Source organism: Coturnix japonica, chromosome 7, assembly GCF_054131305.1.
Source record: "Coturnix japonica strain WE chromosome 7, WE-NBRP24, whole genome shotgun sequence".
In the NCBI taxonomy this organism is placed as follows: Eukaryota; Metazoa; Chordata; class Aves; order Galliformes; family Phasianidae; genus Coturnix; species Coturnix japonica.
In genome coordinates, this window is record NC_140669.1 from 29,065,757 (window position 1) to 29,078,539 (window position 12,783).

General features: G+C 36.8%; 1 long non-coding RNA gene across 1 annotated transcript in view; it reads right to left on the reverse strand.

Annotated features, from left to right (window-relative positions):
• Window positions 1-11,264: 11,264 nt before the first annotated feature.
• LOC146760140 (uncharacterized) overlaps window positions 11,265-12,783 on the reverse strand; it is a 33,482-nt gene continuing 31,963 nt past the window's right edge. Inside the window, exon 3 of the long non-coding RNA XR_014948117.1 lies at window positions 11,265-11,404. This is a non-coding gene — a long non-coding RNA (uncharacterized LOC146760140). The remainder of the gene's footprint in view (window positions 11,405-12,783) is intronic.

Below are 12,783 nucleotides of genomic sequence, written 5' to 3' on the forward strand. Positions count from 1 at the left end.
TCTTTACCAGTTTTAATATATGCTGGCCCGCTGCTTATCACAATGGTATTTAACCATTCTAAGTCAGGCAAAAGCCTAAAGCCTAGGAAGTTTTCTTCTGCGCCCTGGAAAGGAAAGGCAACACCAGAACTTGTATAGAACTACAATTCTATAGAAAATCTGCTCATTTAGGAACACCAAAGATTAATTGACACTGAAACAGAACAAATTGGAAAAGCAAATTCTGTTTGCCTTGTGTCTAGACACAGTAACCACTGCAGAAGCACAGCATCCCACAATCAGTATGGCTCAGGAGCAGAAACTACAAGAGAAAATACTGAAGGAATGTGAGTCATTGCAAGTGGAATCATTGGTGAGTACCAGCTGAGAAACTCACAACTGATAGAACAAAATTTAGTATCTGTTAAGCTGCCCAGTCACAGGTGAAGTTCAGTTCTGACAGGATCATGAGTATGGTTTGCCGGTCAAAAAATCATACACTGTTGATATCGTTCTCAATCAAAGGCATAACTCCCTTGAAAAGCTGTGGTTATGTGATGCTGGCTAGAAACACCAGATCTTCTCTGAATAGGTCCAAACCTTATCTTTGGCGCAGGTCTGTACACACATTAGCAACAAGAAAGCAGCAAACAAGTAGCTCAGAGCCATAATAAAGCAAGCTGTTATTATTAAATCACCACATGAAAATTAATCATAGCACAAAATCATTACATAAATGAGAAAATAGAAAGAACGTATTTTTAGAACCATGCCTTGTAAGGTTTCCCACAGATAAAAGTGTTCTATAGTTATTTAAGAACGGGAAAATTGGTATTAATAACTTAAGAGGAGAATGGAGAAGAATGCAGGCACTGCTCTGAAGACTCTTCATGCACTCTGATGAAAAACCATTAAGACAAAGACATAGACATTTGTGAACTATGTACTACTAACTGTAGGGTATTTATGTGAAAACGCTTAAAAGAAAGATGACAGCCACTCAGAGAACTCGGCTAAAAATCCTGCACACTGCCTGGGGAAAGCTACGATAAAACCACAGCAGATACTGACTCTGACGGAATTATATAAATGTCCATTCACTGGTAAAACTTACCATTAGCATTAGGAGCCTTGTCTTCAAAATTAGGTAAAAAGTGCTTCCTAAGTCTTATTCTGCAACAGGTCTGAAAATTCCTAGTGTACCTGCAGCAGGAATGAGCCTTCCCATCATTATCCTTTGTCTCAGACAAACATCACAAGAACACAGCGATGATATTTTCCTCTCTACAGCTCATTGAGAGAAGGAAAGAATCAGAAAAACCTCTTTTACTATATTAAGTACAACATTTTTTTCTGAGAAGTCAATGAGGTCAGACCCTTAAAGAGTTTCCTATAGCAATATCTGAAGTTGCCCTTCACATCCATTTCTGCCACAATCTCACTAATAAATTATACCACATAATTACAGAAGTTTAACAACATAAAATAGAGAAGGATGTAAATGATTTGCCAAATCAATCCTTTTGTGCCTCCCTATAAATACTTCCTTTCACTGTGTCTGTACATTTGATGAGCTTTTCAATTTTATTACAGGCATCACAGCTTTAGTCGTTAAGTCTATTGTTTTATTTAAATTTAAGCAAATTCCTTTCTAGGTCTAAAGTATGCGACTGCATCACAATGGTTCTTTAGTTAGCACCATTGTAAGCAGAGTCAGACTCAGCAATTAAGAGTGGGCAGATAAATAATTCCAAGTATGCACAAAAACACCTCCCCTCTCCTCATCTCAACAGGGAAGAAACCAACACTGTATACAATAATACTGTATATTTATGGAACAGCTGCTCTCCAACCATTTTTCACTCTTTCCACAGTTCCTAAGATTCTGTAAGAGCAGAGGAATGTAGCAAAGCTAAGGTCATGCATTAAGTACAAGTAAAATCAGATACATATTTTTGGAGCTCATTTTTCTTCCTTGCCAAGGAAAACCTATACAGGATGAAAGTTACTAGACAGAATAATCCAGATCTCTGCCTATTGGAATAAATTCTCCTCCAACACACTTCATTCTACCCATTGCTATTTATTAAACATCAAGCATGCAACAAACGCAAATTTAGTAGACAGAGACACTGCATGAGTGATAGGACTGAGAATTATCCTCTTTCCAGTCTGTCTCAGTAAAGCAACTGATCTGGAAACACAGCCATAAAACTAGGCTGGAAATTCTCTGCAATTGGGATGGTCACAGCTACCGATTTATGGTCAATTTCTGACTCCCAGAAGATTAACAAAACAAAACCAAAAAAGATAAGTGATTAAAAAATGACTTTCCAGTGCATCCTACCTCACTCAAGAGCAACCAGACGCTGGTTCAAGATGCAACCAGGTTCAAAGGATCTCTATATCAGATGAAGCATGTGCCTCTTTTGTTGTATGCTTGGATACATCTCCATGGAATGACAACTGTCCCCAAAGCTGGGATGCTCCTGGAAATTCCCAGACGCAGTAACCTGAAGAAAGAAACAGCTAAATACTCCCTAAAATCCAGTCCGTTGATATCAGCTCCTACATTTTAGCCAATAAGTTTGGCTAAAATTCATACAAAGTCATATTTCATACTCAAAGAGCATTTTTACTGATAGATGAAGCTATGGAATACCATTATGTACGTTTGATGATTCAAAAATAGATTAAAATAAAAGGCATATGATTACATAGTTCACATTATCCAAGTCAGGAAATAAAAACACTAGCTTTCATTTCTTCAGAGTATATATACATATGAGCAATTAAAATTTCAATATCTATGAAAAGCTCATTGTATTCAATAGAATATAAGGGACTCTCATGTGGTTACAAGGAATATATATCTCTTTAAAAATTTTTTGCACCAATGTGATAAAAATAAATTTATATAAAACAAAAATCTAATACTAAAAGTAGGATGCCAGACCTTACTTTTAGTAGCAACGTGAAATTAATGGAATCGGGGAAATTCAAACTCAGTTTGAATTCAAAATATCTGTCCAAAAATGAGCAAGCTTTTCCAAAGTGCTGCTTTTGAAGCAGAGCTTAAGTGAATGTGAGAGCTGCTATCAGATTTTATGTAGGTAGTTAAACCCATGGTAAGAGCTGTTAGAAATTTCCACCTTGAATAATAGCTCTTTGATCGTGCAATTAGCTAAAAATAAAAAGAGAGAAAGAAAAAAAGACATGCCACATTCTTTAACTTAAAAATATAGTCAGCATAAAATATTACGGTCTTATTAGAATCAACCATTAAAATTAACATGATTGAAATCAAGTATGAGAGAAATTATTTCCTTTCCTCTGAAGCATGCTCACATCATACTTTCAAGATTCTTTAGTGCGTAAGAAAACCGTTTTCTTGTTTTATATTAGTTTTCTACAAAGTAAATGACAGAAAATACTCATGTTAAAGATCAGAAAATGTAATAGGAAACTGCAAAAAAACGGCAAGAAAATAAACAGAGAAATATGATGCTACTTGTAACTTGGAGCTTTAAAAAGACTAAATTCCAAACTGCACTGTCTCAAGATTCCAGTTTCCCTGCTTAAAATTCCACAGAAAAAAACTATTTGTAGCAGCTAGAAACAATAAATGCTGTCACATCAGAAAAGTTGCTGCCCATTTCCAGCAGAATTTTCCCATCAACGTTTGGGTGGGGAGGTTTAAAGAAGTGGAACTCGAGTCCTTTTGGAGGACAGGGAAGAAAGCTTTCTTTCCTGATTACTCTTAAATCACGTAATACTGTTTCACAGCTAGTTTTAATTTGGGGAAGTAGGATGATACTTTGTTTTAAATGTTAGTGTGAGGTCTTGGATTACGACAGTCATTTTAAGTTTGCTTTTGCTATGAGCAAATCCAAACCTAATAAGCTATGTAAAGTTATTAGCACTGGCAGCCTTTCCTTCAGAATGCCTCAGTTAAATTAAACTCAACACTAGTAACAAGGGAAAGATCAAGAATAAATAAGGGAAATAATAAGGGAAAATGTCATTAAATTCTGAAGAAAAAAGACCCTACATTTATTTTTTTTTTATCTAGAACAGGAAAAACAGCATAATCATTTATGCTTTTTTACAGAATAAACATTTCAGTGTTTATTCCAAATTCATTATCAACCTAGTTTTCTTCTTCTGCAGTACTTACACTGATTAAGTGAAAATACACACACAGCAAGCTATGTTTTTAAATAGCAAGGACAAATGCTAATCTGCAATTCAAACAGGCACCAACTACCTTCATCTTTTCTTGGTTTTTGTTTTTCTTGGTTTTGTGGGTTTCAGTTATAACAATGGGACTGTAAACAGGAATTTGGCTGAAAGTCCATTTTCTACTCTCTGCTATTTCAGGCTGGTTAGGAGGTGTCTCTGTACTCAGGGTCTCACAGAGAGTACTGGATCATCATCTCAAAATGTTTTACGCTCATTTCACTCATCCACAAAAAGGAATCTTTTATTTAAAAAAAAAACCAAAAAAAACAAAGAAAAAAAAAAAAAAAAAGAAAGAAAGAAAAAGAGACAGACAAACAAACAGCATAAAGAACTGCAGATATACCTAACTGGTTTTATTGTCAATCATACCATGTACCAGACCCAAGAACTGTGCTTTTGTGTTTCATGTGGCCCTTTGACAACTTGTCTCCACTTCCTAGTATAACATACCATGCCCTTAAGACATTAAATACTACACTTGCCTAGTATAAAATATGTTAATTAATTACACAGTTAAAATCTTAAACATTCAAACCATCGTTTCTGTCAACGTTATTTGTTCTTAGTCTGTTCCATTTAACAAGATCATACAACGACCACAGATTTCACATCTTCTAAAATATTACTAAATTTATTCTTATGATGCCTAAGCATTATTAATGAACTGAGTGAAAAGATGGGAAGACAATATGCAGGTCACCACTTCCTAGCAAAATAAGGATGCTGAAAAAAACTGTACCTACTATAAGCTGATTAAGAGAGTTGGCCTACAGATGGGATTTGAGAATGGCTAAAAAACACAACTGTGCTCTGGGGGAAATGTTTGAATCACAGTAAATGTATATTGAAAATAATCTTGAAGGAAAATATGCAGATAATGTCCCAAGGAAAGCTGATCATGCTCTACAGATTGAGATGCCAAAATACATAAACTCCAGAGTAAGCAAATGTACTGGAATTTTTTTGTTAGCTCAAACATGAGATCTTCCACCACTTGTTTCAGAGACTGCTGTTGACCTGGGAGCAATGGGTGGTCTGCAGGAAGGAATATCCCAAGCAGATAAGGCATTGGCATGCCAGAAGTAGAGACAAGTCCAAGGAGAATTTCACTTCCAAGGAGGAAAATGCTAAAGAAAAAGGCCAGAGACTTAAAGTTAACTTCTCCTCTACAACACCATATTCTTTTCCACTTAGGAACAATAAATACACCCATGTGAAACAAAGAGCCTGTGACTTTACACAGGCAATAAAGTAAAACTTAAAGGGATCCATTTACACAGGATATTGTTTCCCATGTAAAAATCTTTGCAGATGTTTAGTGACTGTTTGATATAATGTCATAAATTAAATTTACATTCGCCAGAAAATCTCCATTTTTAATCTTCCTTTACTTTTTTATATTTTTTATCCCAAAAAGTCAAAGAACATCTGATTTTCACTCTGAAGCTAGGAAATGCCTGAGCTCTACTGACAGAAGGAATTGAGCTTGCTCAGGGTATTGTACTGGAATCATTTTGGTTTTTTGCAAGGTAAAAAGAAAACAACAGTATTTGGGGCAGGTCTCCCTGACACCACACCAATGCAGCTACCATGCCAAAGCAGTGCAGAAAAATACTGTCAAGATGAACAAAAAAGAAGATTAACAGAAGAAGAAATAGCAACAACCACAGAAGGAAGTAATAGAGAAGAGAGACAAATACAGGAATCAGCTTTTAAATACAGCAAGGATACAAGATTTGAGTTCGTGCATCACACTCACACAAAGCCAAAACTGAAGTAGAAAAAAAAAATCAACTAAGAGCTGTGGGTCTAGCAGTGGGAGTACTGATGATGTCATTAGACTTATAAGGCCAAGACAACACAACACAAATGTGAGTTCAACTGCCTGGTTCCTTCTGCTGGATTCAAATACAGAATGCAAAACAGATTTATTAAAAGGTTCAATTCTGCCTCCTTTACTTTTCCATTTCCTTTTCTCTCTGTCTTCTTCCCAGCATCCTATTGCATTTATGATTCTTATTACATAAGGATTTGAATACATCGGTTAAGCACATCTCCCACTGCTTGTAATCATTAAGTGATAATTGGAAATGTAATTACCTCAGAAGAAACCCATCAAGCCTACACTTAATTTTTGCTAAGAAGACGTATGAACTGAGTCTTTTTAGGGATTTTATGCCATAACTATCCATGAGATAGGCTTATTTTCAAAGCTACGGTCCATCAGCAAATGGGTTTTCATCTGATAAATGGGCTGAAGCAGATAGTTCAAGGAGAATATGCACTCTGAGTACTCACTGACAAGTTTTATTTTGCCGCAACTCATTAACTCCTTGAAGTATTACAGGAAACCAGCTTGATAGCCTTTTAAAGATGATCCTGAGATGTTTTATAAAATAGTTACTAATGCTTAGAGACCATTTTACACTTCCTCAGAAGCTTGTCTTATTTCTCATTAAAGATGCTTAAACTTCTTATAATAGGTAGGAACTTACTGTTTCATAACTCTTGCTAGTAATCCAAGCAGCTAAAATACTTAAATTTTACAGCACTGCAACACATGACCACAAAGTTACCTTGTAACCTGAGCCCTGTAATTCAGAAATCGGCTGATTTAAACCAGAGATAAGTAATCCTGCATTGTAGGGACAGGATCACTCTTTTCTCTGCATTACTCAGGCAACAATGGTTTCAAAAGACTTAGAGCTCTTGCTAGAAATGAGGGGTTTGCATAAAGGATCCATATTCAAGTACTTGAAAAGTATTACACCATGTTACGTAAACTGACATTTGAATCATGCAGAATATGAGTTTACATCCTCATCAGTTCACTACAAATATCAAGTCTATTTAGAACGTAACAGAGCAAAGCCTACAGATCTCTTTCCGTGCAGATTCCTACCACCTAATGTTTTCCATACAGCCTCCTGACCCAGTCACTAGTGCAGTCATTCTTTGGCAAACTGACGAACAGCCACCATCCACCCAAAGCCTCCCCCGCTCAGTGAATGGCACAGCACTCGCTGTTAAGTCACAATGCAGATTTTAAAAGTGCTATAGCTTTTTACTTATAACACTTTGTATCCGCTTCATTCCATATTTGCTATTTTACAGGTTTCATTGCCACAAATTTTTGTTACTTAAGCTTTATTCACTTAATTTAAGCATAAATACATGCACACACACAAAAAAAAAAAAAGCCACTCTAAAATAAAACAAAGCAGCACAGGTATGAGTTTATTGCAAGTTATATATCTTGTAATTGCGCTTATTCATTACAGACTGTTTGTATAGTTCTATTATATTAAAAGTATTCACAAAAATCTTCCATATTACTTTAAAAATGATTATTTGACTTTACTTGGTAGAACATACTTCTTGTTGCACTGAATGTAGGACAGTAGAAATACTTTACTATACTTAGCTATTCTAAGCTTGTATTTAATATCTCACATAACATAAATGAATGAAAAATTTATTACAGCCTCTTCCAACATTCTACACTACAGTAATTTCACTATTACAAAAATCAAAGCACAAATTCTCAGTGAACAATACTTTAAAAGAGAACACAACAGATGCTCTTATTTAGTATATTCAGGAAACAGCTCATCTAAAACCTTCAGCAGGGAAACATTGGTGGTAAGTGGATAGTCAGACAACTTGATCTGGAAGGTCTATTCCAACCATGATGGTTCTATGATTCTGCAGCTATAACATGAGCTTTATGTTATTTTTATTCCATGTATGTTTACACAATTAGCAGTAGGTAATATGGCAGCTGACATATTATCAGTGAAGAACACATTTCTGCATTTGTCATCCTCTTTCTTAACTATTACTATAATAATATATACAAATAAGGGATTGGTATGAAACCCCAGTCCTCTCCTACTGAAGTAAAGGAAAATCTTCAATTTAAAATCTTGACATCACTTACTCAGATTTAAGAAGTCCACAACAAACTTTCTCTAAAGGAAAAGCAAACACCAATGAATCTCGGCCTTATCTTGTAAGAATCTCTTCAGAATAGTTGTCAAAGCAGTCACAAGCCCCAGTAAAAGTTGGTAGGGCTCTGTACAGATAGCGAATGAAGAACATTGTCAAGTCTTCAAAAGTCAGCAGCATTTATTCAAATATTCCTAGGGCTTTGTTTCTCCACAAATTTTTATTAAGTTAATGTATCTCTATTGTTTTGGTCTTTTTTAAAGCCTCAGATATTTTTGTACATAGGCTGTCTCCAAATCATCTTGTGACAATAGTATACAGAAAATAAAGAGGAGAGAGGGTCAAAACAGAGATACTCAGTCTCACCTTTGTGCCACAGACAGCTGAGAACCTATACTGTGCAGAATGCTTCTTAGACTAATTAAGAAGTAACATTTTAAAACTACATAACATATCCTGTCAAGGTGGACATGCAAATCAGAGGGCTTGTAGCACTGTTGCTTAGACATCCTAAATTTAGCAGAGAAACCAGCCCACTGACCTGCTAAAGTACATCTTTGAAAATGACTTTACATTATGGTCAAAAGCAAGCAGCCAATAACCCATATTCAGGCCTTCTTTGTGTCAGCAGTGACAAAAAAAATTATGGTGACAAAAGATAAAATAAGTGAGGCCACATAATGATTACTATCTTAGAACTGTAATGGCTATTTAAACATTTACTACTAAACCTAAACAAAGGAATTTATTAAGCACCTCACCTTAGCTTAATGTCTTTAAACCACCACAGAAGCCCAAGCTGAACTCATAGCAGCCACAGACAAAAGGAAATGCTTAGTTAGGGTGGCACACAAATGAATATTTTCTTTGGTAGAGAACAAGCCTGTATAAACATGAACGAAACTGAATCCTGCTTCTTTTACAGGATCTAAAGTGTCTGAGCTACTAAGAAAAAAAATAAAAAGCTACCTCAAGTAATAGTACAGACAAAGAAACAAAAGAATGGACACGTAACTAAAAATGTTATCTTCATTCATATGAAGCTGGATTATTTTCTAAAGATTTATTAGCATGTGTTTTCTTACAATGCTCATCATAACACGTTTGAAATGCTCTATGTTAAATCATGTAAATTATACCAAAAGGATCATTCCTTTCTCTTAGCAAGTAGATTTCACTAAAATCCCTCAAATCCAACTAAAGGCATTCTGCCATTGTATATTTTCCATTTTTACCTGCTGTCACTTTTCCATAGACAGACTCCTATCAGCACCGAGCACTTTTTATGAACACGGAAGAAGGCAAAGACAAAGGCTGTTTTACCAATGGCAGTGAGAAATGACACCAAAAAAATGGCAAAATAAATAAATAAATAAATAACCGAGTAGTAAAACTTCAGGTTCTGGCCATTACCAGAGTTCACAATTAAACTAAATGTACAAAACGTACTGAAGTACCTCACCAAATTTTAATGCGGTAATCGTTGTGAATCCTATGAAGCCTAAGACACTCCTCTAATTCTCTTTGAGCACTCTAGCCTCAAGTGCTCACTGAAGAGCTTTCCGTACTGATGCAGAATGACTGCAAATCCAAGCATACTTTAAAAAAAAGACTAGAAATGGATTCACATAACTTCTCCACACTTTTACTAAGAAAACTATAGCTTTCATGTAACATGATAGCATGTGTATAGTTAAGAATCTGATGACTAGTTACATGACATGCTTGTGAAAATCAAGTGGAATCAGTACAATTCATCTGTCCAATATTTTTTTACTGCTGTAGTAATGGGGAAGGATTTACAGAGTTTAATGATAGTCTTCATTCTTGTAAGGCAACTAGCAGGGCAAGCTTGGAAAATTCTGTCACTAATGTTCAAACAAACAAAAAGAACCCAACCCAAAATATTTTGAAATCTAGTCATCATCATACCAGTGTAGCTCTCATTAAGCTCAATAGACATTATACAGACATTTGTCAAGAACAAAAAAACAACTCTTACAGCTGCAACACTTCTTCAATGACTGCTCATTTTCATGATTTTTTATTACTGTAGACCAAATTACATTTTAAAAGGGCAAAAAATGCAATATGTTTCAGTGGACTAATGAACTTGGTTGGCTCTGGGCATGTGCTAGCTGAAGACTTCATTCCACATCTGAGGTCCACAGCAGGAAAAAGCTGTGGCTCAAGGCCTCAATTCCTTTAGTCATCCCTGCCAGAGGGTCAGTGCTGGGCTTCACAGTTTAATGGATATCTATGTGAAACGTAACATGTATGTGGGGCAGCCTTCTGCTCCTCACACTTCAGTCCCACTTGCTCAGAAAGAGCAAGTTCAGATTACTGCTCTGATTCTTTTCCCACCTGCCTCATACCACAGTAGTAAAACATTTGCCAAGAGTGAGCTTTATAATCTAAAGGAAATAAGCTGCTGAATGTGTGATATATCTTTTAAATACTTTTTTTTTTTTTTAAACAATATGATAATATAAGCCCAGGTCATGCTACATTAAAACTAAGTTTCAGATTGTTGTGGTAATTACTTGCACAAATGAAAGATGTGTGTCATTTTACTAACTATGAAATGGAAGTCCTGCAGGGTTAGGCAAGCACATGGACAGCTTAGTGACTTGGGTGAACAGCAGATAACTTCAGTCCTGTCCTCTTGTGAACAAAACTGTAGTACACAGTAGTACTTTAAAAGCCATCACTGCAACAGAAAAAGCTGTTTTAAAACTTCCTGCTAATTTGTATTTTGCACCAGATGGTTTTAACATAGTAGAAAATGAAGGAAATAGAAGGTCACAGGTTAATATCCCAACTTAGAAGGGAGTGGATCTGAAAGCAAGACATGCAAGTGAACACATAAGAGAATTGAGCAAAAGAGTAAACATGGACAAGCAAAACCAGGACTTCACTGCTGCAAAGATGGGGCCCCCATGCAGGCATGTACCTTGTTCAGAACATTAAAAGATGTGCAAACTCCAAGGAAAAAGATTCAAGCCATGTTACTGGAAATGAGAAACATGCAATAAATCACCCCATTAATAGTCCCACCTGAGTTTTCCCCTTTTCAACACACAGCCAAGCATTCTCCTTTCTTCTTCAGTCCACCTCACTCAGCAGTGCTGTTCCAGGAGCTAATTCCACAGCTTTGTAGTTGTTTCCCAGACATTTATTTGCCTGCATGCAGCTCCTCCTCTTCATCCCCTTCCCCAGTCTTTTCCCAACAAGGCTAATAAAAGGAAACCAGCAAAGAAAAAAATAAACTTTCTATATATTAAACAGTGCTACATACAAAACAGTTTTTCTGTTTCTGAACCAAGTTTCCCAGAAAATGCAAAGGGATAATGGAAATCCAGATTTATGCTAAGCAGAAACCCTTTGGCCTGAACAATGAGGTTACAGCAGCTGCACAGTCATCTGCTAGGAATCTCTGTCTCTTCATGAAGGATATAAAAGCTACAGCTTCATTCAGAAAACTCCAATTTGATTTGCATGTTCCAGTATGACATGTTCATGTGACTGCTGAAGGACTGAACCAGGAAGGGAACTAACTAATCTGTAATTCACCCACAGATACTGAAAGCCTGCTATCCAGTCACTTCAGAGACTTTTCTTCTCCAGGATGAACAGTCCTAGCTCTCTCAGCCTGTCCTCACAGGCGAGGTGCTCCATTCCCTGAATTATTTCTGTGGTTCTTCTCTGCACATGCTCCAACAGGTCCGTATCCCTCCTGTACTGAGGACTCCATGTCTGAACACATTACTCATGGTGAGGCCTTACCAGTGCAGCATAGAGTGGCAGGATCACCTCCATTGACCTGCTGGTCACTGATCTTTTGATGCAGCACAGGATACAGTTGCCCTTCAGATCTGCAAGGCCACACGGCTGGCTCACATCCAGCTTGCCATCCACCACTACATATGCCCCAGGTCTCTTCTGGCAGCACTGCTCTCAATTTTTTCATCCCCCATTTTGTATAGGCAATGGGGATTGCCTTGACCCAGGTGCAGGTCTTCCACTTGCATTTGTTGAGCCTCATCAGGTTCACCTGGACCCACTGCTCAAGCCTGTCTAGATCACTCTGAATAGCATTCCATTCATCTCATATGTTGACCACGCCACTGCTTAGTGTTATCAGCAAACTTGTTGAGGGTTCACTTGATCCCACTGCTGATGCAACCAATGAAGGAACTGAAGAGTAGTGGCCCCAGCTCTGACCCCTGGGGGATGCTGCTTGTCACCCATCTCCATCCAGACACTGAGCCATTGACTGCCACTGTCCAGATTCACCTCTACAGCCATTGCCCATGAGCACAGCTTCCAAGGGTGTTTTGTTGATTAACTCCTTGAAGTGTTTCAAGTCAGCTTTCCTAAAGTTTAGCTTCATAGTTTTATTCTTTACCTGTCTCAGATTTTGAGCTTGCCATGACAGTCAAAGACCAATAAGAAATGTTCTCCACTTAATCCAATTTTGAATTAAGATTGGACAAGGTTGTGAGGATGAAAGGGAAAAAAAAAAAAAATGTTAGGAATAATTTCATGGCAACTGTAGAATAAGAAGCCATAGGGAAATGCTGAATAATTAACTTCTTTTTTTTTTAAGTTATT